Source organism: Pantherophis guttatus, chromosome 13, assembly GCF_059756535.1.
Source record: "Pantherophis guttatus breed Tessera chromosome 13, ASM5975653v1, whole genome shotgun sequence".
NCBI lineage: Eukaryota > Metazoa > Chordata > Lepidosauria > Squamata > Colubridae > Pantherophis > Pantherophis guttatus.
The window spans coordinates 1,813,581-1,840,037 of NC_142075.1; the positions used below are offsets into that span (position 1 = coordinate 1,813,581).

General features: G+C 45.0%; 1 long non-coding RNA gene across 1 annotated transcript in view; it reads left to right on the plus strand.

The window, feature by feature from the left end:
• Window positions 1–2,709: 2,709 nt before the first annotated feature.
• The window catches only part of LOC148112129 (uncharacterized), an 88,185-nt gene continuing 64,437 nt past the window's right edge, over window positions 2,710–26,457 (plus strand). Inside the window, exon 1 of the long non-coding RNA XR_015729751.1 lies at window positions 2,710–2,848. This is a non-coding gene — a long non-coding RNA (uncharacterized LOC148112129). The remainder of the gene's footprint in view (window positions 2,849–26,457) is intronic.

Genomic DNA, 26,457 nt, shown 5'->3' on the forward strand with positions numbered 1-26,457 from the left:
AATTGCTGCCTTCCCTGTCTCCCCCCCCCCCCTGCAGCCGATGGTGCTGACCCCACTCAGGGCAGTGGGAGCCCTCCACCAAGGACAGTGGTTCCCATCCCTGCCACCTCCCCACTGGTGGGGCAGTGGCCAGAATACGCAGACCCAGCAGCAGCTGGCATCCCCAATCAGGCAGGGGTGGCAGCAGTGGGGTTTGCCACCTGGATATGTCTTGGTGCAAGAACTGCCATCTCCCCTAGCGGTCGGATTCATTGGGCAACCCAACAACTTGGCCTATTTCCTGATCAGGTCTGGAATTAAATGAAGCATCAAGGAGCAATGTAATCGGATGAGCATGCCCAGGTCAATGCTGTTACATCTAACCTAGAGTGCCACGGGATGGCTGGTATCTGTCCACAATGAGGCTCCAGAACTGCAAGACCTGGACGCTTTCATGTAGGCATTGTGGGACAGATTCGAAGACCCCACAGCAGCCCAGTGAGCAGAGATCTGCATCCGCACCCTATAGCAGGGCAGGCGGACAGTGGCAGAGTACATGTAAGACTTTCAGAACCTGGTGGCTCATCTGAAAGATTGGCTGGTCTACCAATTCCAGGAGGGGTTAAAGAAGGAGTTGTATCACAACTGCCTACCTCAGGGGATACCCCACGACCTTCGAGTGTGGTACCAGTTAGCCATGAATGTGGATCTCGACCTGATGGAGTACCAAAAACCTGAAGCACTGCTGCAGAGCCAGTTTTGAAACACCCAAACCCAGATGAGCCTTTTGTGATCCAGGTAGATGCCAGTGATGTGGCAGTTTGGGCGGTTTTACTCCAGATGAATGAAAAGGGGGAGTTGCAACCCTGTGCCTATACATCTCGCAAATTATCTGACACTGAGAGACATTGGGCCATCTGGGAGAAGGAGACTTATGCAGTCTGATGGGCCCTTCTGACATGGAGGCAGTTTTTAGAAGTTAGTAAATTCCTGTTGTGGCCCACCAGCTGCCAACGGAGCTGGCAGCAGACTCGGACGATAAGGAGGTTGGGGAGGAACTTGGGCCAGTTTTGGAGTCTGGGGAAGGCTCTGATGGATGCTCTGCGTCCAATGCAGAGATAGAGCCAGGGCCGTCCAACATTTCCCTGCCAGGCAGTTGCCTTTGGAGGCTGATATGAGTGAGGAGGAAGAACAGCTGGGGCCTGTTCCAGATGCATGTATGTGCAGAGCAGTTAGGAGAGGTGAACAACAGAGGACAAGGAGTCAACTCAGGAAGCAAAGCACACGTGGACGCTGAATGGCCCCTCCCTGGCTGGGGAATAAATAGAAGGAAATGGGAATGGTTGTCATAGGAGACAACAGTTCATATTTCTGAAGATTTTGCTCATTGTGTTTCGTGCCACAAAGACTGCTTGCCAGAACTTAATTTGCAGCTGGGAGCTCACTGCCTTGCAATTATTGCAAGGAACTGATAAGGTCTCTTACTGCAGTTAAATCCTTGAAGGACTATTGCCTGGACTTTTTGGTGGGTGAATGCAATTAATTCACAAGAGGTAAATAAAGAAGATTGTTTTGTGACAAAGAGTCTGCTTTTTGCTTCTGCTAAGGCTGGGTCAGAATAGTTTGTCTCCTACCTCAACAACCCTCTACTAAAATGGAGCAGCTTCATGCAGAGAACACTCAGCTCATCCAACAGGTGGCTTTGCTGGCAGCACAGGTTGCGCAGCTTCAAGCTCACGCTGCTCCACCTTCCTGGAGGAAATGCCCAGTACCAGTGCCTGATAAATTTGCAACCAAGCTATATTTCCAGCATTTTTGGGACAATGCCAGCTCTTTATCAGCCTTCCCCACTGACTTCCCCACTGACTGGGATAAACTGGGGTTTATGATTAGCCTTCTTTCTGATGCTGTGGCCCGCTGTGCCATGCCCCTGCTGGTCCAGGCTAGCCCTTTGCAGGTGGTTTTGTGACCACCTGAGGCTCATGTGTGAGGACCCCATTAAGACTCAGACCACTACCCAATGCCTGAAAACCCTGAAGCAGGGCTGGTGCCCTCTACATGTGTATATAAGTGAGTTTAGGCTGCTTAGCCAAGATTCGGCCTGGAACGAGGCTGCCCTTATGGACGCTTTCCAAGACTGGTTGTCGGAGGAGTTGCAAGACGAGCTGGATCATGTTGATGTTCCTCCAAACCTCAATACGCTGGTCCATCTTTGTCTTTGGATTGACGCTCAGTTGCAATGACGGGGGTTTCATTTCTTCTGTGCCAATGTGGTTTATTCAGTAAAGTTTTATACTCTTGGTAAAATAATGTTCCAGGAATTCCTGGAATTCACCAATTGGACAGTTTACAACTGACCTCTTTGGAAGCATATTTTGTGGGATAGAATGAACACCCATGAAATTAAGCCACAACAGACCCCTTGCAGTAGGCAGCATTACAACATGCTTTGTAGCTTAGGAGTAAGATCAACATGAGGGATACACCACTTGACTACACCAATCTCACAAAGTCCTTGTGAAAAAGAAGGGATGTCATAGAACATAGTATCATAGGGCTGGAAGGGCCCATGGTGTTGTTCTAGTCCAACTCCCTGTTCATAGCAGGAGCCTCATATAATCTCATATAATGGTTGTCCGGTCTATTTTTGAAAACCTGCAGAGAAGGAGCACTCACAATTCTAGGAAGCAAACTATTCCACTGATTAATTGTTCTCATTTTCTCTTTAAGGTTGGATCTTTCTTTAACAAGTTTCCACCCATTGCTTCTTGTCCTGCCCTCTGGTGCTTTGGAGAACAAGTCAATCCCTTCTCTAAGTCCCTCAAGAACTGGAAGACTGCTATCACATCAGTCCTAATCCTCCTCTTTGGTAGGCTGATCATACTAGTTCCTTCAACCACTCATCTTATGATTTAACCCCAAACCCCTTACTATCTTTGTTGCTCTTCTCTACCTTATAGGGTCTTTTTTTGTATTGTGGTGAACAAAACTGGAGACCAAGGGTGGTCTCACTAGTGCTGTATAAAATGGTACTTGATGCTATCCCTCTGTTGATTCAGTCTAAGATTGCATTGGGGTTTTTTTGGCAGCTGCAGCACAATTCTGGCTCATATTTAAATGATTGTCCACTAGGGCTACTATATCCCTTTCACAGTTACTGCTGTTGAGCCAGATACCACCCATTCTGTACCTGTGCATTTGGTTTTTCTTGCCTAAGTGCAGGACTTAACTTTATCACCATTGAATTGCATCGTTGGATAGATTGTTAGATAGATCTTGTCCCCAAAGACCACAGATTAAGGTTAAGAGGATGTGGATTGTCCAAGAACAAATGATTGGCAGCTTTAAAGAGAGTGATTTAAACTTGAAATAAGGAGAAATTTTCTAACTGTGAGAGTTATGAACAATAGAGCAGCTTGTCTCTTATCACAGGAGCTTTCCAGGAAAAAAACAGGATACCATTTGTCCAGAATGGTAGGGGAATTCCTGATGTGAGCAGGGGCTTGGACTTGAAGTCCTCCAAGACCTCCTCCAATCCCATCATTCAAAGAAATGTGGCCTTCATTGGGCAAAGGTTCTATTTTGGATAGTGGTAGATGAGAGGAAAGAGCCAAAGACAAAACAAATATTATTGCTTGGTGTGGTTTTTTGTAAATAGGATTTTTACAAAATTTTGCAAAATTTATCTCCGCATACTCTATGCATTGTATACATTGAACTAATCTCCCATGCATAATTAAATTGGATACCTGATTTAACCATACACTTAAACACATGCACTGGATTCATACAACACCATGGGTTAAAATATGATTATCTTATTTATGGGGTTGTGTGAATATAGCCTTTATCTCTCTGAGAGAGGTATGCTAGTAACTTTCTCTAGATATGAGCACTTTCTTCAGCTGGGGAACGGGGCAACCAGGGACCTATCCCAGATCAAGGAAATATTCAAAGTGCAGAATCTTTTTTCTGTATGCCAGGATGGTCTTTCACATTAAGACAGTTTCCTGAGGAAAGCAAGTTAACCTTCTCCAAGCTGCAGAAGCACTAGCAGGAAAAGGGTTGAACATCTAGCAAAAAGAAGAACTTGCTTGGCCGAGAGTGTTTTATCCACCTGGCCTTCCTCTTTCTCAAATATCCCAGAAGTTGCAGCAGCTGACAAATAAGAATTAATTGGCTAGGAGCTGTTAAAATGCACTTGGAGTCATTAACGTGGCTCATTTATGGAGCCTGTCTATCTTTACCTATGTGGTATCTGAGCCAAGTGATTTTAAAACGAAGACTTTTGCAGAGGTTGAGAAATGGTCTCATAAGGCAGCTGTCCTCCAGCTGGTGTCTCTTAAGGCTATATTGACTGAAATTATGGGTGTTTTAGTCTGACAAGCCTGAGGTTTCATGTTGAGGCAGGCTGTTCTAAAGGATGGGACAACTGGTAGAGATAAAAGCAAGGAACTCTGGGAAAAGGAGCACTTTGCCAGTGGTGGACCAGTCTGGACTTCTAGATGGTCTCCAACATGATCTAAGGATCTGCTCAGATATAAATCTTTTTGCATCCAACTGTTAATGTTTTTAAAGCTCGGCAACAGACTAGAAACTGACTGGGAGCTACTGAGCTGACAAAAAGCCCCAGTTAGTCACCAATTGCTTTCTTTTAGGCCAGGTGAGATTCCAGATCATCTTAAGATCTTTAAGAGAATTTGACACAAAAACAGGATGCAATATTAACAGGAGGGAGAATTGAATTTAAATAGAGAGGGACAATACACACTTGATAGAAAACTTCCTTGAGTGAATATAGATTGTAATCCATTTATTTATTCAGAAAAAAAATCGTGACCTTAAGCAAATAGCTCTGGGTGACCAAAACAAAAACTACACCTAGAGCATGCCAAACACGCCCACCATGAGGTGGGGGCAGTATTGTGGAGCAGGTCCATGGTAATAATGAACTCCCAAACCACCTCTGCTCTGGGGCCACAGAAGGCAGGTTTAAGTGTCCCAGAACCATAAGCCAAGGGAACCCCATGTCAAGGAGCCCCACAGTCAACGAGCACAGGCAGGGAAGCCAGTGTGCAGGAGAGAGAGTACAGCAGTAATCCCAACTGATCTTTATGGAACAGTTTCATGATGGCTTTCATCATCATCATCTTAACCATTGTCTATCCACAGCAGGATGAATGCCTCTTCCGCACGTTTCCAACCAATACAGTCCTGAGCTTTCTTTTGCCAATTGGGCCCGTAATACTTGTTGATGTCCTCGATCCATCTTGTTTTAGGTCTCTATTGTGAACACTTTATATCAAGTGGGATCCATTCTATGACTGCCTTGGTCCACCTGCCTCAGTTCTTCTTGCTTTGTAACCAGCCCATTTCCATTGCCCATTTTCCATTGCCCATGGCCCATTTCTTTGACTCTCTTTATGGCGTATGCTTGCATTTGTTCTCTAATCCATGTGCGGGTCTTTCCGTCTTGTCTTGTGATGCTGAGCATCTAATGTATCTTCCTGTTGGATTGGGTGATAGAAGAGATAGAATGCAGCTCTCAAAGTAACAACAGCTCTTTATTAGAAGATCAGTAACCCAGCAGCCGGCTCATCAGACAACTTCCCTTTTTATAGGGAGCTGTCAGACAGCTCGGCCAATGAGGTTCAAGTATTTTCCTACGACTTTGGCAGACCTGAGTAGAGCCTATGCTTCACTCCTATTTAATATACAACACCCCTCCCCTCCTGGATAAGACATTGTCCAATCAGGTAACTTATTTACAAACGTAGTTACATAGATAGGCGGGGCATTGTCGAGCTCTAGTTGACCTGCGCAGCTCAGTTGGTTCCTGGGCATCGGCCTGAGCGGGTGGACCTGTTGCTGGCTCAGTGCTCACCAATGGAACCATCTGGATTTCGTCATGGCGCATGGCTGGAGTTTCTAGGCCCAACCCTTCCCGGAATCTGCGCTGGAGTCTCGGTTTCTCAGGTGGGTGTTCCCGCTGTACAATTGGGTTTGAGTTATGGTTAGATATTTGTTTGTTTTGTTGGCAAGAGTCTTCAGGGATCAGCCTCTTGTCGGTTTGAGCTATCTCTGGTAGTCTTAGCGGTGAGCTTTCAAGACGGCCTCAGAGTTGGTCCAAGTGCCGTTGCCATTTTCTCCCATCCTCTAGCTCTACTTTGTATGAGAGAGGACCTGACAGTTCCACCACAGTGGCTGGAATCTAGAGGGCTCCCCCGGCATAGTTGTGAGCATAAACTTTGGCTCCTATTTCAAATGACCAGATTTTCCCTGTTGAATTGGGGGGTGTTTCAGCAATATAGTTTCCCCAACGAGTGCAGAAGGTGCTGAACGATGGGGACAGGATAGGCACTCTGTTGTAGGGCCTTATTGAGTGTACACTTATAGTCCGTACAAATGCGGACTGAGCAGTCAGACTTGACAGGCGTGACAATAGGGGTCTCCCAACGGGCATGATTAACTGGTTCAAGGATTCCCTGGCCAATTAGTTCATCCAATTCTTTGTCGATTTTAGGCTTAAGGGCAAGAGGAACCCTCCGCGGTTTTAATCTAATTGGGACAATTTTGGGATCTAGGCTGAAGGAAACAGGCATTCCTTTATACTTGCCTAGGCTATTCCTGAAAACGTCCTCGAACTCTCGGATCAGGTCGTCTGTGCTGTTATTGGCGATGGCATTGATTCTGGTGACTCCCATGCCCAGGGCCTCGATCCAATCCAAACTGAGCAGGCTTGGTAATGCCCCACTGACCACAGTTATTTTCAGGGGCACTGAGAACTCCCTAAACTGGACCTGAAAGATTCCACTCCCTAGAACAGGGATGCGGTTTCCTTGGTAGTCTTTGAGGTGCACCCTCTGGGCCTTAGATCCAGTGGTGGGATTCTGCCGGTTCTAGGCGGTTCGGCCAAACCGTTTGTTAAATTGCTGGCTTGCCCCGCCCCTTGCCAATAAATAGTGGGGGCAGGGCGGGGGCAAGGGGCGGGCGAGCCAGTAATTTAACAAACGGTTTGGTGTTTTTTGCAATTTATTGGCAATTTATCGCAGCACACCGAACCGTTTGTTAAATTGCTGGCTCTCCCGCCCCTTGCCCTGCCCCGCCTCCCACCCCCGCGGCATCAGCCTACCCTAGCCCAGGGCTGGGCAATTGTGGCTCTTTTACAACCTGTGGACTTCAACTCCCACCTAGCCCATTCTGGGGAATTGTGGAGAATTCTAGGAGTTGAAGTCCACAAGTCTTAAAGCTGCCAAGGTGGGAGACATCTGCTGTTACACTGTAGAATCCTTTTAAGCATGAAGATGGCCAAGTATCCTCCTTGAGAGACAACAGTTGAACATCAGGAGGGCGTCCCGATATAGTCAGCTGGTGCCATCGCTGACTATTGGGGGTGAATCGCTGCCCCCCACAGAGAGGGCTCGCAATCTGGGTGTCCTCCTGGACGCACAGCTATCTTTTGAAGAGCATATGACGGCCGTGGCCAGGGGGGCTTTTTATCAAGTTCGCCTGATTCACCAGTTGCAGCCCTTTCTGGACCAGGACACCTTGCGCACGGTCACTCATGCCCTTGTCACCTCCTGGCTGGACTATTGTAATGCTCTCTACATGGGGCTCCCCTTGAAGAGCACTCGGAGGCTCCAACTGGTCCAGAATGCGGCTGCACAGGTCATTATGGGTGCAACCCATTGTGCCCACGTGACACCCCTCCTGCGCGAGCTGCACTGGCTCCCAGTGGTCTTCCGGGTGCGATTCAAGGTGTTGGTTACCACCTTTAAAGCGCTCCATGGCATAGGACCCAGGTACCTTCAAGACCGACTTCTGCCACCAGTAGCCTCCCACCGGCTAGTTCGCTCCCACAGAGACGGTCTCCTCAGGGTGCCATTGGCCAAGTTATGTCGGCTGGCGACACCCAGGGGGAGGGCCTTCTTTGTGGGAGCCCCAGCCCTGTGGAATGAACTGCCCCCGGAAATGCGTAAGATCTCTGACCTCAGGGTATTTCGCTGTGCCCTTAAGACCCTGCTGTTCCGCCAGGCCAGGCTATCAATGTAATGATTTTAAATTGGATGTTTTAAATTTTGGGGGGTTTTTAATATTGAATATTAATTATTCAATTTAATATTGAATAATTTCAAATTATTTTAATTGTTGTTTGTCCTTGTGCTTTTAATAGGCTGTATGCCGCCCTGAGTCCTTTGGGAGAAGGGCGGTATAGAAATAAAATTATTATTATTATTATTATTATTATTATTATTATTATTATTATTATTATTATTTATTGGTTAATCTTTAGTGAGATTCACAGCCTTTGAGGCTGGTTAATAGCTCAGCAGCTCGAGTCCTAACCAAGGACCTAGGAACTGTTAAGGTATCGTCGGAGGATGTAAGCTGTTCCGAGTAAGGTGGTTTTTTGTAGAGTCAAAATGTTCAAGTCCGGCAAATTTAGAATTTCTAAATAGCGGGGTAGCCCTTTGGGTATTGCTCCGAGGGCTCCAATTACAATCGGGACAACACACGATTTCTTTTTCCACAGTCGCTCAACTTCAATTTGTAAGTCCCGGTACTTTGTGATTTTTTCTTGCTGCTTATCTTCAATTCGTGCATCACCAGGTATTGCAATGTCAATGAACCATACTTTTTTCTTTTCAACTATTGTTATGTCAGGTGTGTTGTGGACCAAGTGCCTGTCAGTCTGAATCCTAAAGTCCCACAAGATCTTGAGTTTCTCATTCTCTAAAACTTTCTCAACCTGATGTTCCCAGTGGTTTTTGCTGTACTCAAATCCAAACTTCTGGCACAATTTCCAGTGAATGATTTTAGCAACACGGTCATGGCGTTGTAGGTAGTCAGTTTGTGAAATTTTGCTGCACCCACTGATCAGGTGGTCAACTGTCTCTTCTTTTTCATTGCAGAGGCGGCATTTGCTGTTGGTGGTAACATGTTGAATTTTTGCCTTCATACAGTTTGTGGCTAGGGCTTGTTCTTGAGCTGCCAAAATAAAGCTTTCTGTTTCTTTTTTCAGTACTCCTGATCTTAACCAGTTCCAAGTTAGTTTCTGGTCAGCTTTGCCTTCAATACTTTTCAAGTATTGGCCATGCAGAGCTTTGTGTTTCCAATTTTCAGCTCGCTGCTCAATTACTTCTTTCTTATATTCTGCTTTTGTTTTAGTTGTCTTTAAAAGGCCTCCTTTATTTACTTCCTTAATCATTGGTTCTTCACTTTTCTGGATGTAACCATTCAAGCTGCATTTTTCTTCTTCCACAGTCTGCTTTACTTGTAGGAGTCCTCGACCACCCTCTGCTCTTGGTAAATATAATCGGTCAACATCACTTTTAGGGTGCAAGGCATGATTCATTGTCATAAGCTTATTATTATTATTATTATTATTATTATTATTATTATTATTATTATTATTTGGTTTTTTTTATTGAAAAAGTTTTACAAATACAAATTTTCCCATTTCCCCCCCCTTTCCCTCCCTAACCTTTCCCTCCTCCCACGACTTCCCCAAGATGAAATCCAAATCCAAATCATATGTTATCATACTTTACCGCCCTTCTATTCTATACCGCCCTGTGTACTATACATTTCTACATGACATTGAACTATTCTAACCTCTATATACTATACATTTCTACACAACATTCAACTAAAAGCTATCTGGTACTTCCTAGTTTGGTATTTATTCTGCACATAATCTATCCATTTCTTCCACTCCCATACATAAGTCTCTTGAGTCCGGTCTTTTAAGTATGCTGATCTCTTCGCCATTTCTGCAAAACTGGCCACCTTCAAAGTCCATTCTTCAATAGTAGGCAAAACATCCCTTTTGCAATATTGACCAATCAGTAACCTAGCTGCTGTCACCATATACAATATCAATTTTGTTTCACCCATTGAAAAGCCCTTAACTATGCCCAATAAAAACAATTGAGGAGAAAATTGGAGTTTTTTCTTCAGAACATTTTGCATAACCCACCAAATTTTTATCCAGAAAGCCTTCACTTTCTTGCAAGTCCACCATATATGATAATATGTAGCATCCAAGCAATCACATCTCCAACATTTTGGTTGAACATTAGGATACATGCATGACAATTTCTTAGGATCTAAATGCCACCTATAAAACGTTTTATAAAAATTTTCCCTCAAATTCTGTGACTGCGTAAATTTAATATTCTGAACTCATATTTTTTCCCATGTTTCCATCATAACTGGTTCTGCAAAATTTTGTGCCCATTTTATCATACAATCTTTAACCAATTCATTTTCTGAGTCTCTTTCTAACAAAACATTATAAACCCTCTTGATATGCATTGGGCCTTTCTCTTTTATCTGTCTAACCAATTCTTCTTCATGCAACATTAAACTAGTTTTTTTAATCTTCTCTCCATCTCAGTTGAAATTGATTATACTGTAACCAAGTTAAATTAATCCCTTCTTCCAACAGTGTATTTAATGTCTTTAGTTGCCATCTGCCCCATCATTAAAAAGTACTTCTTTGTATAAAAACCCCCGAGTGACTTTATATTTATATTCCGTATAATATGACCAAGATCCAACCACAACGGTATTTTATAATCCCATTTGAACTGGTGCTTCTTCCATACTCTCATCAAGGAGTTTCTAAGCATATGGCTGTTGAATACTTTATCCACTTTATTTTCGTAGAATAAATATGCATGCCAACCCAATTCAAGATCATAACTCTCTATATTCAATATTCCAGTCTTTGTCCTTCCAAACCAATCACTTGCTTGTGTCAATGCTGCTGCTTCATAGTACAGTCGTAGGTTTGGAAGTTTAAGACCACCCCTTTCACAAACATCTTGCATAATTTTCAATTTAACTCTTGGCTTTTTCTCATTCCAAACAAACTTATTCACTCCTTTTTGCCATTCCATCAGCTGTTTATCACTTTTAAGCACTGGAATCATTTGAAACAAAAAAATCTAGGTAGAACATTCATTTTAACTGCTGCTATTCTTCCAAGTAGAGACAGCTGCAGTTTTTTCCAGGTTTCCATATCCTTTTGTACCTTTCACCACAACACCACATAATTGTTTTGGAACAGTTTTATATTTAAATCTGCAACTTGAACTCCTAGATATCTCACCTTTGGTACTATTTCAAAGCCTGCCTTCCTTTCAAGTTCCTTCTTTTGATCAACTGTCATATTTTTAACTATCATCTTGTTTTTTTCTGATTCAATCGAAATCCTGATACCATACCATACTCTTCTATAATGTCTTTCATCTGAATTATTGATTCCATCAGCCGTGTTAGGGTAACAACCAGATCATCTGCAAATGCCCTTGTTCTGTAATCCTCTTGCCTTATAACTATTCCATTCAGAGTGCTCGAGTCCCGTATTGTGTTCAACAAGACTTCTAAAGTTAGAATAAACAACAACAGGGATAACGGACAACCTTGTCTTGTGCCTTTTTCTATACTGAAGTTTGTAGTTAAGCTTCCATTAATGATAATTTATGCTGTTTGCTCTTGATAAATTGCTGAAACCGCCTGCACGAACTGATCCCCAAAGTCCATCTTTCTTAAAGTCTTTAATAGAAAGTTCCAGTTCACTCGATCAAAGGCCTTCTCCGCATCCAGAAACACCAGCACTGCAGAGATCTGTTTATTCTTCTCAAGATAGTCCAATAAATCTATAATTTGCCTCACATTATCCTTCATGTATCTGCCTTCTATAAATCCTGCTTGATCATGATGAATCACCTCTTGAATAACTGGCATTAATCTGTTGGCTAATACTTTTGCAAAAATTTTATAATCCATATTCAGGAGAGATATTGGTTTAAAATTTTCCAGTTTTATAGAACCTACTTCCTCTTTCGGTATCAAAGAAACAAAAGCTGCTTTCCATGAAGGGGGTATTTTACCCCCTTGTTGTATGCTACAAAATAAGTCTTTAAGATGTTCAATCATTTCTGCTTGTAAAGTTTTATAATACACCGCAGTTAAACCATCCGTTCCTGGAGCTTTAGCTGTTTTCAATTGTTTAATAGCAACAATAATCTCCTCAACTGTTATTGGTAAGCTCGTTCTTTCCTTTTGGTCACTAGAAATTTTCATAACTCTCCTTTCTTCTAGATATTTATTTATAAGTTCATTCTGTATATCATCTTTGGCATATAATTTAGTATAATAATCTAAGACGGCTTCTTTGATTAGTCTTTGTTGAAAAACTTCCTTCCCTCCATACTCAATACTGCCAATAGTCCGAGTACTCTGTTGTTTCCTCAGTATGTAAGCTAACTACCTGCCCGGCTTATTAGCGTTGCAAAATGTATTATGTTTTGCAAATTGTAAATTAGTTGCTGCTTGTTCCGCTGTGAGCATTTGAAATTGGTCTTTCAAAAGTTTTATAATTACTTGTAATTTTTCATCTGTTGGGTTTTTTATGAGCAACTGTTCTTTTTTCTTTATCTCTCCTTCCAATTCTAATCTTTTTCTTTGTCGATTTGATTTATGTTTAGAATTCATATGGATCAGTACCCCCCGCATATACGCCTTACTCGCATCCCAAACAATTTCAATAGGGGTACCCTTATTCAAGTTCATTTCAAAAAATTCCTTCATTTGTTTTTTAAGTTCATTTACGTTCTTTTCATATCTAAACAAGTTTTCATTTGCTCACCACGATCTTCTCTCATTCTTTCCCATTTCTATTTCTATCCATACCGGGCTATGGTCAGTTAAAGTCCTCGGAAATATCTTTGTTTTCTTTGTTTTTAAGAGTAAGTCAGCCGTAAGTAGAATAAAATCAATCCTAGAGAAGGATCTATGTCTGTCTGAGAAAAAAGTAAAGTCCAATTCTTTTGGGTTATGCACTCTCCATATATCTTTCAATTCCAAATCTTCTTTCATATCAAAAAAAATCTGTGGTAATTTAACACATGACTTTGCCAAACTCTTCTTATCTTTTTTGGGATCTATTACTCCATTCCAATCTCCCATAAGTAAAATAGATCTGTAGTCCCATTGTAATATTTTAGAGTACAAGATTTTATAAAAATTTTCTTGTTGCTGATTAGGAGCATAAATTCCAATCACCAAAATTGGACTATTATCTGTAGAAAGTTCAATTGCTATATATCTTCCACAGTCATCTGCTTCTAAAATTTTTGCTGGCAATTTTTTATTTATATAAATCACTACACCATTCTTTTTCTCCGAATTTGAGGCTATAAACTGCGCTCCTAATCTAGGATTTATCAAATATTTTTGATCTTGTATTCTAATTTGAGTTTCTTGTAGGCAAATAACATCATTATTAAATTGTCTCAGATAATGAAATATCTTCCTTCTTTTCTGTGGTGAATTCAATCCATTCACGTTCCAAGATAAAAACTTAATTGTCATTTGTAGTCTCCTGAAGCGTTAAGAGCATTTGCTGAAGTTTCTGTTCCAGACTGGTAGTCTTCGGCTTAGCTCTTCCCATAACTTCGGATTTTTGTGCTTTACCATTGACTCCCTTCTTATCTTGCGATAGCTTAGATCTCTGCTGTTGTTGTTTCTCTAGAATTTGTTTATAAGCTGCTCGAGTTATACGCTGGTCTTTAGCTTTATACGACATCAACTCGAGATCCACTGCCACTTCTCTTGTATTTTTGGGTGGTCCACCTAAAGCCTCTAAAGGAAGATCCAGCAAAGGTTCATCCAAAAAAAACCCTGTTGCTCCTTGAGTTTTCATTGCCTCCACCTCCATCTGTTTCCACTGCTCTTCAAGCTCTTGTTCAAATTGCTTCTCTTTCTCACCCTCCTCTATACCTAACACTGAGGATGTATGTGGAGATGTTGCGCCAGTTTTAAAAACATTGAAGTAAAAATCTTCCGCTTTTTCAACAGTATTTAATCGATATCTCTCTCCTTGATACCTCAATATTATGCCAACTGGAGCATCCCATCTGAATGGAATTTGTTGTTTCTTTAATTCAGTCACCAAAAGTCCAAAGTCCTTTCTATCTCTTAGCATCTTAGGCGGCAACTCTTTGTAAATCCCAATCTCCCTTCCATCCATTTGAATAGTAGAAACAAAAGACTTTTGCAAAATATCATTTCTTATTCTTCTATCTGTAAAGTAGATCACCACATCTCTAGGCAATTGCCTCTCCCTTGCCACCCAAGAATTCACTCTATAGACCTTGTCCATCTTGCACAAAATCTCCTCAGGGCTAACCTTTAGCATCACAGCCAGGGCATCAGCACAAACCCTTCTCAAATCTTCTCTGTTATTTTCTTTTATTCCTCTCAGTCTTACAGCAAACTCCATAAATCTAAATTGCATCATTGTCACTTCATTTTCAATCCTTTGCGTTTTATTGTCAACATTAGAAATTTTATAATCAGCTTCCTTCATTTTAGATTCTACTTCTGAACTGAGTTCTTCCACTTTTTTGTCAATCTGGACAACTACTTCTGACAAGCCAGTCACAACTGTCAGTATGTCACGCTTCATCTTGTCATACTTTTCTTGAACCACCTCCTTAATTTCCTGTTGAGATTTTTCAAATTTCTGGTCCAAAACTTCATTTTGATTCATCAGAGCCGCAGCAATAAATTCCTTCAAATCTTTAAAACCAGTCTCCTGTGCTTGGCTCTGAGTCTGCAAACTTAATAGCTGCTCTTGTGACTTGTGAGTGGGGGAACCCCCCCTGCAGCTTTAGCTTTTGTCTGCTTTGAAGCCATTCTGCCACGCAGTCTGATTCTTTCTAAGAAGGAAGTCCTCCCTCCCTTTTCACCACAGAATCCTCTCAGAAATTTCCCGAGCTTTAATCAAGTCTCTAAGGGAGAAGGAACAGATCAAAATCACTTTAAAAAGAACTTTTTCCTTTTCTTCTAGCCAGCGCTGTTGCTTTAGATACTTTGTAACGTATTAAAACACTCAGGCAAATCCACTTTCGCTTTCAGCTTTTCTCCTACCACTGAAGCCGGATGCCATTTTAGCAAACTTTCACTTTTTCTCCGTTCTTAAATTCAATCACAGGGCTAATACAAATACTTGCAGTTTTGAGTTTCAAGTCCAGATTCCACCCTGTTTATTTTTGATAATTCTCTTAGATTTCGCTGGTTATGTTGGTCGCGTCGTCTGGCTCTGTTGGATGCAGAGTTGTCCCCGGAGTCCGGAGCCTCGGCGAGCTGGATAGGGAGCCTCACCCTGCTTCCTCCCCAGAAGCAAAAAAGACAATCTGGGGACTTCGCAGGGGGCTCTACCTGCTCTCGCTGGCTCTCCTCCCGTTTCCTCAAGAACGTGGAGTTTTTCAAGCCGCCTCTCAGCTGTAGGGGCGGCTCTTTATGGGTGGCAGGGCTGGCGGTCTTAAAGAGACCGTCTAGCAACGACAGCGGCGCCAACAAGAAGTCCTTTATTATTATTTGTTAGAGGGCAGGGCTACATTTGGAAATTTTTGCAGGTTGTGCAATACGATCTGGTGTCTGCAATGGAGAGCAAAATCCGGCTTCTTCTCTCCGCTGTAAGTGCGGCATCAGGATTCCACCTTGGTATATTTGCGGCACAAGGCAGCCCTCATCTCCTGCTGCTTGGGACTCGGAGTGGTAAACAGCGTCTGGTTCAAGGAGCAGCCGGATTTTGCTCTCCATTGCTCTCTCGGCCCCCTGCAAGCTCTCGTCTCTCGAGGAGTGCTTCCTGAAGTGGTGCGGGAAACTTTGGTTGGGCTTCTCGAGAAATGAGAGCTTGCAGGGGGCCAAGAGAGCAATGGAGAGCAAAATCCGGCTGCTCCCCGAACCAGACGCTGTTCACCACTCCGAGTCGGCAGGAAATGAGGGCTGCCTTGCGCCGCAAATATACCAAGGCGGAATCCTGATGCTGCACTTACAACAGAGAGAAAAAGCTGGATTTTGCTCTCCATTGCAGACACCAGATCGGCCCCCTGCAAGAGAATGAATTTGAGTTTGAGTTTGAGTTTATTTAGATTTATATACCGCCCTACTCCCGAAGGACTCAGGGCGGTGAACAGCCATAGATAAAACAGATACAATATAAAATTTAAAAAACAATTTAAAAAGCATATTAAATAAATTTGGCCCATACTAATTAAAAAACACCCCTATTTTTAAAAACAAATTTGAATTAAAATTAAACAATTAAAAAGAGTTAGGCCAGCCCTGCTTGTTGGAATAAAAAAGTCTTGAGGGCATGGTGGAAAGTGCGTAAATCCGGGATCCTCTGTATCTCCGGAGGGAGCTCGTTCCAAAGGGCAGATGCCCCCACAGAGAAGGCTCTCCCCCTGGGGGCCGCCAGTCGACACTATTTGGCCAACGGCACCCGGAGGAGCCCCTCTCTGTGGGAGCGTACTGGCCGGTGAGAGGCTACCGGTGGCAGAAGGCGGTCTTGTAAATACCCAGGTCCTGAGCCATGGAGCGCTCTAAAGGTGGTAACCAATACCTTGAAGCGCACCCGGAAGACCACCGGGAGCCAGTGCAGTTCGCGCAGGAGAGGTGTTACGTGGGGATGCCATGTCACTCCCATAACCACCTGCGCGGCTGCATTCTGGACCAATTGGAGCCTCCGGGTGCTCCTCAAGGGGAGCCCCATGTAGAGAGAATTACAGTAATCCAGGCGGGAAGTGACGAGAGCGTGAGTGACCGTGCATAAGGAGTCCCGATCCAGAGAGGGACGCAACTGGTGAATCAGGCGAACCTGATAGAACGTCCTCCTGGTCACAGCCATCAGATGTTCTTCTAAGGACAGCCATGTATCCAGGAGGACGCCCAAGTTGCGAGCCCTCTCCGTGGGGGCCAACGACTCGCCCCCAATGTCAGTGATGGCACCAACTGGCTATATCGGGATGCCGGAAACCACAGCCACTCGGTCTTGGATGGGTTGAGCCTGAGTCTGTTGAGACTCAGAGACTCAGTCTGTTGAGAGAGAGAAAGTGGGGGAGAGTGGGGGAGAGAGAGAGAAAGAGAATGAGAGAAATAGAGGGAGAGAGAGAGAGAAAGAGGGGGAAGAGAAAGGGGGAGAGAGAGAAGGGGAGAGAGAATGAGAGAAAGGGGGAGAGAAAGAGTGGGGGAGAGAGAGAGAAGGGGGAGAGAAAGAAAGAGTGAGTGGGGGAGAGAAGGGGAGAGAAAGAATGGGGAGAGAGAGAAAGGGGGGAGAGAAAGAGAATGAAAGAGTGGGGAGAGAGGGAGAGAGAAAAAGAAGAGAATGAGAATAAGAGGGAAAGAGTGGGAGAGGGGGAAGAGAAAGAGGGAGAGAGAAAGAATGAGGGGGAGAGAAAGAGAATGGGAGAAAGAATGGGAGAGAGAAAGAGTGGGGAAAAGAGAGAATGAGAGGGGGAGAGAAAGGAGAGAGAGATGGGAGAGAAAGAATGGGGAGAGAAAGAATGAGAGAAAGAGTGGGAGAGAGAAAGAGAGGGAGAGAGAGAGAAAGAGTGGGGGAGAGAGAAAGGGAGGAGAGAAAGAGAGAATGAAAGAGAGAGAGAAAGAGGGGGGAGAGTGCCTGAAGGACCCTATCCCGTCACTGGGAGTCCAGGTGCTTCAGCAAGCGGTGCGCTGGATTCGTATTAATGGTCCGCGAAATTTAAAATTATGAACTTGGTGGTCCCTGAGGTCCAAAAGGTTGGGGACCCCTGCTCTGGAGGATTTAAGTAGCTTAACTGTGCTTGCTTGCCAATACCAGAATTACAGAGTTGGAAGGGACCTTTGGAGGTCTTCTAGTCCAGAGATCTCCAACCTTGGCAACTTTCTCTGCCTGGGCCTGATGCTTCCTGAGAGGCAGGGGGTCTCTCCGAATGGGACCCCCTCCCCAAAAGGCTGGCCCCAAAGCCCTAGCTCAGAGGTCTTCAAACTTGGCAGCTTTAAGACTTGTGGACTTCCACTCCCAGGATTCTCTAACCAGCATAGCTGGCTGGGGAATTCTGGGAGTTGAAGTCTTCCAGGCTTAAAGTTGTCAAGGTTGGAGATCTCTGGACTAGAAGATAAATTATGGCATAAATGATGACCGGTCAAAAGTGCGAGGACCTGTCAGAAATCACTTTTTTCAGCCCTCTGGGTAGTCCCTATGTGCATATGGACTACTCAGAGGGCTGAAAAAGTTATTTTTGACCGGTCCTTGCACTTTTGACCAGTCCTTGAACTTACAACTGTCCTCACATTTTACATTTTGTGCCCTATCTTGTCACCGTGGTGAAGAGAAGTAGAGGTGAAATGATTGACACGGTTGTTAAGAATGCCACAATGGGCATAAATGTGAGGATGGTCATAAGTGCAAGGACCGGTCAAAAGTGCGAGGATCAGTCAGAAATGACTTTTTTCGTTCCTCTGCACATAGGCACTGTCAGGTATGCTTCCTTCAGTATCCAGGAAAGAAAAACCCAAACTCAAACATTTTGAAGAATTTGGTACTTTTACTGAATATGAAATGATTAACAACCCAGGTAAAGCTGGAAGTGAGCAAAGCGCGCGAAATGCATCCACTAAGCATCTCCCCCCCCCCTTGTCCATATATCATCAGCCAATCCAAAGGTCTTCCAAAGGTCAGGTGGCATCACGTCTGGCAGCGTCATTCATCAGGAATGTAGGGGCAGTTGGTCAGCCATCCCCTTTGAAGAATCACTTTCGTTTCTCATGAAGACACATCCTATAAGGAAAAACAAATCTTGCATCTCCCCACCCCTCGTCCTATAACTAATCCCTCCCCCGTTTCTTATGGCAGCTGAAGCAGGCAAAAGCTGAGGCTGACATTCGGCCCCCCTTGCAGAAGATACGTTATTCCTAAGTAAAAGGAAAGAAAAGAGAGAGAAACAGAATATATACAATAATTATGGTTTATCTGGGTATTTGGTATAGAATTGCTGTACTTTCTTGGGAGCTCGGACATCTCGTTTATTCACCCATTCAGCCTGCGATAAAGGGAAATGTTTCCAGGCAATCAGATATTGGACTTTACCATGGTGTTTTCTCGAGTCCAAAATTTCTTTAACTTCAAAATGTTGCTCCCCCTCTATGAGAATGGGAACTGGAGGGGTGCTTTGATCAGCCCTTAAAGGAGACGAGTGTTCAGGTTTCAATAAACTAACATGGAATACAGGATGTATTCGTCTCAAGGTTTTTGGCAATTCCAATTCAACTGTTACTGGATTAATCTAATCACACGAAATGGTCCCACATACTTAGGCCCCAGCTTTTTGGACTTCTGGGTAGTCTGTAAGTATTTGGTAGACAAATAGACTTTATCACCCACTTTATACTTGTGAGCTGGGGACCTTTTCTTATTGGCTTGGGCCTTATGAGCCCGGTGTGCCTCATCCAATGCCTTCCGAGTCACTGCCCATGTGCTCTTTAGCTGTTCAATCCAATCCATCAAGGAAGGATTTTGAGGATCATCTTGTGGTAACTCGGGAATGGGTACAAAATCCTGGCCCGATGCGACCTTAAAAGGGGTGAATCCGGTGCTACTGTGTACAGAATTGTTATATGCCACTTCTGCAAATGGTAACAAGTCTACCCAATTGTCTTGCTGGTAATTTACGTAACACCTCAGGTATTGCTCGAGTACCCCATTGGTTCTTTCACAGGCCCCATTTGTCTGAGGGTGGTGACTGGAACTTAACCCCTGTGCTGAACCTATCAATTTCAAAAACTCCTTCCAGAAACTGGAAGTAAATTGCACCCCCCTGTCAGAAATTATTCTTTTCGGAGATCCATGTAGTCGGTAAATTTGCCTAATAAACAGTTTTGCGAGGGTTTTTGCTGAAGGGATCTTTGAGCAAGGGATGAAATGTACTTGTTTGGAAAACAAATCAGTTACTACCCAAATGACAGTGCAGCCCTCACTATCTGGTAAATCCACAATAAAATCCATAGATATTTCCTTCCATGGGGCGTTCGGTCTAGCCACACTTTGCAACAATCCAGGGGATTTTCCTGGAGGTCTCTTAGCCGAGGCACATACTGGACAGCTAGCCACATATGCCTCTATGTCCTTTTTAAGTGCAGGCCACCAAAATTGTCTCTTAACAAGATGCAGAGTCTTGACAAACGCAAAGTGTCCTGCGGCCTTAGCATCATGAGCATATGTTAATACGATTGTCCTTAAAGTTGCTGGAACATACAATTTCAATCCAACCCAAGCTAGTCCGTCACGAAGTGTGCATTCATTCGAGTGATTCTTAAACCACTCGTCAGTTTTTAGAGCTTCTCGCAAATTTTCAAGTAAATCCCCCGAGAGTTCTGGTTCGGCTTTACGCTGAGCTCTGGTAGTGACAGGTGTTGCTAATTGTGTCAATGGGATCATTGGTTGAACCACTTCCTTCTTGATGCTGTTGTACTGTGGCAATCTGGAAAGTGCGTCCGCCATGAAATTTTTCCCACCAGGAAGGTACCGTAAAGTGAAATTGAAACGCTTGAAGTGTTGGGCCCAGCGAGCCTGTTTTGGTGATAGTTTGCGTGGTGTTTTTAATGCTTCTAGATTCTTATGATCAGTCCACACCTCGAAAGGGTGTTTTGCCCCTTCTAAAAATTGTCTCCATGTTAACAGCGCCCATCTAACTGCAAACGCTTCTTTCTCCCATATGGCCCATCTCCTTTCCGTGTCTGATAGTTTACGGGACGTGTAAGCACAGGGCTGTAATATCCCGTTCTCATTCTTTTGCAAGAGTATTGCTCCTACAGCGACGTCGCTAGCATCAGCTTGTACTACAAAAGGTTGTTCCATGTCGGGGTGTTTGAGCACCGGTTCAGCTGCAAACAGTCGTTTCAGTTTCTCGAAAGCAGCTTGACAGTCCATAGTCCATTCTAGTGGTTTCGAGGGTTTGGGTTTTACTTCCCCTTTGGTTTTTAGCAAATCTGTAATTGGCAGTGCGATTTTCGCGAAAGAGGGGATAAATTGTCTATAAAAGTTTGCAAATCCTAAGAAACTCTGTAATTGTTTACGGGTGCGTGGTGCGGCCCATTCCATCACTGCCCGGACCTTTTCCGGGTCCATCTCTATTCCCTCATGCGATATACGATATCCAAGATAGTCAATTTTGTCTTGGTGGAACTCACATTTAGAAAGTTTGGCATAGAGTTCAGCTGCTCTGAGTTTATTCAAGACCGCTTGAACCAGTCTTACATGGTTGGCCATGTTGTCAGAATAAATTAGAATATCGTCCAAATAGACCAACACCCCCTTATATAGGTGCTCATGCAACGCTTCGTTGATCAACTGCATGAATACAGCCGGGGCCCCCTGTAGTCCAAAAGGGAGTACTCTAAACTGGAAACATCCCAGTGGGCAATTAAATGCTGTCTTCCATTCATCTCCCTCCTTTATTCTCACTCGGTAGTATGCCTCCCTTAAATCAAGTTTGGTAAAGATTTTTCCCTTCCCTAAATGGGCTAACATGTCCTTCATGAGTGGGAGGGGATAGACATTTTCTACGCAAATGGCGTTCATGTTTCTATAATCAACTACTAATCTGAAGGATCCATCTTTCTTTTCGCGGAACATTACTGGCGCTGCCACCTTGGGTTTGGCTCGTTCGATGAATCCCCGTTCTAAGTTTTTATCGATAAAATTCCGCAATTCCCCCAACTCTCGAGGTGTCATGGGGTAAATTTTTGGTTTGGGAAGCTTCACGCCAGGGAGTATTTCAATGGTGCAGTCAGTGGCCCTGTGGGGAGGCAGGGCATCTGATGCTTTTTCGCTAAACACTTCCTTGAGGTCCCAATATTCTTTAGGAATTTTTTCTTCTCCCTCAATATAGTTAATGGCTACTGCCACCCTTTCTGGCCTTATGTCGTCCCTTGGGGGGGGGCCTTCCTTTTCCGGAGTTGGTTCTGCCGTACGGATGCGCAGGACCCCCGTTTTCCAATTTACTCGTGGATTCCATTTACGAAGCCAGGGCAGTCCTAGAATGAGGGGCCTTTTCATGCCAGGTGCTACAATAAAGCTGAGCTTCTCTACATGATTCCCCAACTGCAGTTCAAGGGGTTCGGTCATAAAACTAGCTGGGCCTCCTCCTGCAATCGACCCGTCTAATTGACAAAATGCAATGGGTCTTTTTAAAGTTTTCAGTCTCAGTCCCATTTCCTCCACTACTTTGGGGCTAATTATGCACCTAGTGCACCCCGAGTCCAACAGGGCTAACAATTGCGCGTGAGTTCCTGTGGAGGGCACCCTTACTTCTACGGGGATGAGTAAGGGTTCTTCCGTGTGACTCACCCGTTCGTCGGTGTCGGAGTCGGAGTCTGTCTCACTGTCGTCATCGTTGGCCGGAGTTCCCAACTCACCCTGGTTCCGGGGAGTGAACTCAACGACTTCTCCTTTCAGGGCGGTGCCGCGGGTTTTGGCGGGTATTTTGTCGCCTTTCTTTTGCCTGGCCCCGGTGGCTTTTGGTGGTGGTTTGGAGAAACATTCGGCCGCCCGGTGACCCTCCTTCCCACATTTGAAACAGGTGAAGGGCTTTGACTTGGGTTTGAATTCGGTCTTCCCGCCAGTCATCTTGGCCGCCCCCTTACGGTAGAAAGAGGATGACTGGTCCCCCATCCGCCTTCCTCAGAGTTCGCTCCGTTTCAGCTCAATCTCCACATCCTCAGCTACTATGTACCATCTATCCAAATCATCGGGGACCCCCATGCTCCTGCAGTCTCGATATATCTCTTCATTCAATCCATCTTTGAAACTCTCCAAAAGAGCCATTTCTGACCAGCCTGTCATATAGGGTGCCAGTTCACGAAACTCTTGGATATACTCTGCCACCGGCCTCCGGCCCTGCTGAATGCTCTTCATTCTGAGTCTCGCCTTTCGTTCAGCTAAATGGTCTTCAAAACGCCTTCTAAGGGCCCTCATGAACTGGTTGTAATTTTTCAGCAAGAGGGAGTTGTTATTGTGGAGAACCACCATCCACTCAGCCGCTACTCCCTCTAGGGCATTCGCAACGCTTCTGACTATAGCCGCCTCTGTTTCGTAGTCCTCCCCCCAATCCTGCATGTGGTTCCACACTTGGGTCAGGAAAAATCCCAAGGTTTTAGGATTCCCATCAAACTTCCCAGGAAGGGGGGGGGATTTTTGGCTTTTTACGTCTGCAGGGGGGGGGCCTGCAGGGCTGGGGTTCTCTGGCCGGCTGCATCTCTTCCTCGAGCTGCTGAAGCCTGGGATGTTCCCTCCTCAAACTCTTCCTCTCCCCCGCAGGCTGTCTCTTCGGGCTCCCCCCTGGGGTCTGCTTCCCCCTTCTCCACAGGAATTTCAAAAGACTCACGGTTTTTTCTGCTTTCTTCCACATCACGGATAAGCTGCAAGGCTTGGTCTATCATGAGACGTTCCTTCTGCTGTTGCATCCACACTGCCTCCCTTTTATGGGGTCTGGAAGTTGTCACTCCCCGGGGATTCTCCCCCCAGTCCGGCAGTCTCCCCACTCCTTTGGACCATCTAGCTTCCTCTGGCTCCAAACGGAGTTTTTCCAACCATTCTGCAGTTTCTCTTTCCGACTGGAGGGCGGTTGAACTCGCTGCCCCCATCTTCCCTTCTTCATCACTCCCTCGATCTGACATACTTTGGATTTTCAGTCCCCTCGGTTTTTTGTCCGGGATGACTGGTTTTGACTTCCAGCTTAATGTCAGGTATGCTTCCTTCAGTATCCAGGAAAGAAAAACCCAAACTCAAGCATTTTGAAGAATTTGGTACTTTTACTGAATATGAAATGATTAACAACCCAGGTAAAGCTGGAAGTGAGCAAAGCGCGCGAAATGCATCCACTAAGCATATCCCCCCCCCTTGTCCATATATCATCAGCCAATCCAAAGGTCTTCCAAAGGTCAGGTGGCATCACGTCTGGCAGCGTCATTCATCAGGAATGTAGGGGCAGTTGGTCAGCCGTCCCCTTTGAAGAATCACTTTCGTTTCTCATGAAGACACATCCTATAAGGAAAAACAAATCTTGCATCTCCCCACCCCTCGTCCTATAACTAATCCCTCCCCCATTTCTTATGGCAGCTGAAGCAGGCAAAAGCTGAGGCTGACAGGCACGCCCACCCGGTCACATGATTAACTAACCACGCCTACCCAATCACACGACCAGCTAGCCATACCCACCCAGTCACATGACCACCAAGCCACACCGCCAACTAAGCCACGCCCACAGAACCGGTTGTTAAAAAAATTGAATCCCACTACTGCTTAGATCTCTCTTCTTGATGCCGGGTCCAGTCTTTTTTATCATTTCCCATGAAACTATTGTTAGGGATGACCCCCTGTCTATTTCCATCTCGCAGTTTGAGCCCTCTATCTGCACGGTTACGTATATCTTTCCCGCCATTGCTCGTTTGCCGGATGTTGGTCTGGTACGCCTCCTTTTTCTCAGTTGGGGGCTTCCCTCTGCATCTGGGGTTCCAGGATGTTGCTTTCCATCTCTCGGGTTTGGCGACAGCAGCAGGAGGTTGTTTGGCATGGAAGACTGTGGGTTGGCTAGCGTAGCAAACTCTTGCCAGATGTCCCTTACGGTCGCACCTCTGGCATATAGTTTCCTTGTGTTTACACGCTGCCCTGGAGTGTTGTCCCCCACACCCTGCGCATAAGGGCTGTCTTTCTTCCACAGCAGGGTAGGCTCTCTTTTTTTCAATAGATGTCATTTTCATCTTCCGATGACTCAATCTGCTCGGCGCTCTCCTGGTGGACTGCGGCAGTTGGGCGTGAAGTCGGCACGTTTCCCACCTTTTGCAGGGCTGCCGCTGATTTGTGTGAGGCTTCTGATGCTCTAGCCTCATCTAAGACGGTTTGTAGAGTGAGGGTCGGCTTTGCTAACAATTGCCTTTGCAAGCTAACATCCCTCACTCCGCTGATTAACTGTTCCAACAGCACGTCCTCCAGCTCTCTAAACTCGCAATATGCAGCGGCCTTTCTAAGTGCTGCTACGTTATTACTATTGTTCACTGTTTCACCTTCCTCCTGCATTCTGCTGTGGAACTCCCCGCCTTCTTACAAATTTGGATTGCACTGTGCTTATAGTGCATTTTGAAGATTGGCCCAGGGCAGAGTTTGAGTGCCTTGGTCATATCAAACACCTCAGTTCCACAATAGCTGAGAAACAGCACTCGCTTTCTATTGTCCGATAGTCTAAGGAGGTTGTTGGCCTCCATGAAGCACTCAAACCGAATCATGTATGAGTCCCAATTGTCCATGGCTGGGTTGAATGGAGTTGGTGGGGCATGGGCTGTCATCGTGCAGGCTGATGCAGGTCTTGTTCGCTGCAGAGACAGCCTGTAGATGCCGCCCAGTGGTCCCCTCCTCCGCTGGGACTATTATCTGCTAATTACGCTCTTGTCCGTCCTCTTGTTCTTCCAATCCCACCTTCATTGCCAGTGTTGGATCAGACGATAGAAGAGACAGGACGCAGCTCTCAAACAGCTCTTTATTAGAAGATCAGTAACCCAGCAGCCAGCTCATCGGACAGCTTCCCTTTTTATAAGGAGCTGTCAGACAGCTTGGCCAATGAGCTTCAAGTATTTTTCCACCGGTTTGGCGGACCTGAGTGGAGCCTATGCTTCACTCCTATTTAATATGCAACACTTCCCATGGCTCTTTGTGCCACTCTTAGCTACAAATGGCTTTATGTCCAGCACAGCAGCCCTGAAAGCCACTTGAATTCTCTGGATGACAATTGCTTACACCTTCTCCCTTGCGCTTGGGTCATGGCTGACATCACAATTGCAAGAGGAGAGCCTCCCTCCAACTGGGCTCAACCAGGTTTCAGTAGCGGAGAATATCCATGACTAGATCATAGAGGAGGTGACTCTATTACAGGCCAGACTTGTGTCCAGGAGCAGCAGACATGGAGTAAGACCACTGAAAGTCTGAAGACTGGGCCTTGGGTCTGAGCACAGGACTCAGGAATGCAGCATTGCTGCTTAACGCTGAAGTCACTTCCCTGAGAGGGAACCACCCTCATCTCCCATCATATCTCCCCCTGCCCACCATCATCATCACGCCTCTGCCTGCTCTGTCCCCGATCCACAGTCATCTTCCAGAATGAGCAAGAGGCTAGACTGGTTAACCTCATAAGGTCCTTCTAACTGTGTGATTTGCAGTGTACGCTTGGGGGAAGAAGGCTTTGGCCTGGGAGGCCCAGATTTCCATCCCCTTTCCTGCAAACTACTCTGTGCAAATCTCTCTCTCTTTCTCTCTCTCTCTGTAGCAGAAAATGCCTTGGTTACAAATAGATTCTTAAGAATTTTGCCAGTTGAGCAGTAGCTATTAAGAATAAAACCATATTCTACAGCCCCAAAGGAGTTGAAAAATAATGCCTCTAATTTTATACCTGCAGTGATGCCTTCAGGCGAGGCATTCCGGCTATGCTTGTGAATGACCTAAAATTATAGCAGGTTACAGACGTGATATTTATCATTTTAAAAGTAGCATCCTGCTGGTAGCTGATATGCCTTGTGGGCTATTTGTAGTGGAGCCAGAGTGGGGCATACCAGACAGCCTCCTCCAGTCTCTCGGGTTGTTTGTTTTTCTTC